Source organism: Athene cunicularia, assembly GCF_003259725.1.
Source record: "Athene cunicularia isolate RWA chromosome 7 unlocalized genomic scaffold, athCun1 chr7_part1, whole genome shotgun sequence".
Classification (NCBI taxonomy): domain Eukaryota; kingdom Metazoa; phylum Chordata; class Aves; order Strigiformes; family Strigidae; genus Athene; species Athene cunicularia.
In genome coordinates this window covers 6,826,289-6,828,706 of record NW_020799107.1, presented here as the reverse complement: position 1 = coordinate 6,828,706, position 2,418 = coordinate 6,826,289, and positions in this window count along the sequence as shown.

Genomic DNA, 2,418 nt, shown 5'->3' with positions numbered 1-2,418 from the left:
TGTCGTGTACAACAAAAAGTGTTTAGCATATGTTAAAAGTGACTTCAGATGTTGCGTTACAAATATATGATATTATAGACTGAACAGGAATTAGCGGCATAGTAATAAACTTGGAAATAATATACGATTCTCTGTTCAGAAGGAGTTATGAAGAAGAAAAACAACCCTGTTCAGAGATTTTAATGAGTCATGGATTTTATCATAAATGAATACTAATGAGTTCCACTTGATGTGTGTCCTTTTTGATGTTTTTTATGATTAAAACTGTTTGGGTGGTCTGTCTTAAATTGAGTTCTCTTACTGCTCAAAGAGAGATGCTTTTTAGGTGTGCGTGTGTTTTATTGTTTCAGGTTTTTTCAAAGAGGGGGAATTTGTGCTTATGTCTTCTGCTGAGTGCAAAGCACTGAAGTTTGCAGTTTTATCTATCTAGTACTGCCTGCACAGTGAGTGCTGCTGAAAGCTGAGACTCCCCACATAATCCTGTTTGGTTTTTGGTGGGGTTTTTTTTCAATCTATTAATAGAACAAAATACTAAAACGCTTAAATACTCATCATGAGTAACTGGGCTGCTTTTGAACTGAAAACTGCCTACTGAGGTGATTTTTTTTTTTTTCTTAAAGGCTAGTCCCAGTTGTATTAAATATGAACCTCTTTCCTTTTTCTTTCATACTCATAACCAGGACATACCCAGTGGGACTAATATCTCTTGCGGTCACTGCTGCAAACTGTTCTGTGAGAAAACGCAGATTATGTTATTGAGGTATTCTCTCTATTCTTAGAAATTATGATCCTGTAAGTTTTGGGAAAACTGGGAGAGGTGGGTAAAATATGCCCAAGTGGGTGCCTCGCACCAGCCAAGGCTGGGAGAAGCCGGCGGAAGGCAGCTCCTGCAGGCTGGGCTCAGTTGGGCTCAGCAGTGGCTCTGGGGCCCGGCGGCACGGCTCAGGCAGCGCCGCAGCAGTGCCTGTCTGACAGAGCACCGCTTTATTTTTGTCCAGCGATTATCGGGAAGGCTGTCCAAGAGGAGCTAGGGATTCTGGGGCAAACAACGCAAAGCCTTAGGAACCCGGGTTTTGTCAGTTGTGTTGTAGGCAGATCAAGCTTGCCATCTCTCCTGCAGGTTTTCTCTAAGAGACCTTAAAGCAGCACTTGTCAGTTTGAAATACAGTATTCCTGAACATTCTTGCTGAGCTTAATTTCGGGTGTTTCACCAGATGCTCTTTGCTGCCAGTGACTTCACTTTGCTTTTGAAATGCCTTCTAGACAAGGAATAAACATTGGAAGTTTGCTTACCTGAAACACCCTTAGTCTATGAATAAACTGGAAACAGCTGTATTAATTTGAAATGTTATTTGTAGGCCCCTGAGTTTGAAACCAAAAGAAAACAGTAAATGTAGAAATCTTCTCCTATTCTCCAGGAATCTCATAATTAACAAAAAAGTTTCAGGTGTTTGGGATGGCAAAAGACAGTTCAGTTTACCAGGAGAGAAGGCCGGTACAGAGGAGCCTTACAAGCCCTCATGCAAATGCAGTTTTATTATCGTTGAAAACTAAACGATCACAAACAAAAAACCCACTAAAAGACAAAACAATCCTCCCCCCAAAGCAAAAATGCCCCCGAACATATTCTGCAGTGTTGTGTAACAAAAGTGATAGTGTTATTCAAGGTGGGGGGAGAGTCAAAAAGTGAAAGGACTATAAACAGAAGCTGGGAAGGGAATGCCACCCTGTGTGCAGGCAGGTCTGTGGTTGGGGTTTGTTGTGTGTTTATTTTAATAGGATGCTGCTGATCACCAACGTGAAGACAGTAGTTTCAGGATTTAGACAAATTTTGTTGAGGTAAGCCTGGTAGAGAAGGGCATAGCACGGAAATGTTGAGTGAGGACTAAGAAATAAGCAGAGGTAGCAGGGGGAGAGGAGAGGGGGGAGGAGTCGGGGTCATTGAGGGATTAGGAACCTGTAGCAGTGGTGAGAGGAGGGAGCTGGGTGCGGGTCTGGGGAGCGCTGGGGCTGTGGTAAACTGCAGCTCCTGGCTATATCCTCCTGGGTAATTAAGGCATTAGGGGGGGATAAGCATAAAGTCACTTTAAACATCAGTTGCTGTACTGTGCGTGTCTGGTGCTTGTTTGTTCCCTTCTCTGGTACTCATTTTACGTCAGCTTTTCTTTTTTACAATACTTTTTAGTTTTTCAAGTGAAGTGCGTATTCAGCAGATGAAAAGCAAACTGTTTGCCAGTTTAGTAGCATTTCAGCTGTTCTGGTTTTGAAACCTCAAGTAGTACACAATGGAAAAAATCCTTGAAATGCTTTACCTATGACAGAAAAGCTTTTCCCAGAATGAAAATACAGACTCTTACTGAATGCCATGTTGCAGTGCTTGTCTTCCCTCCCTCTGCAACCCTCCCCCCCCCCCCCCCA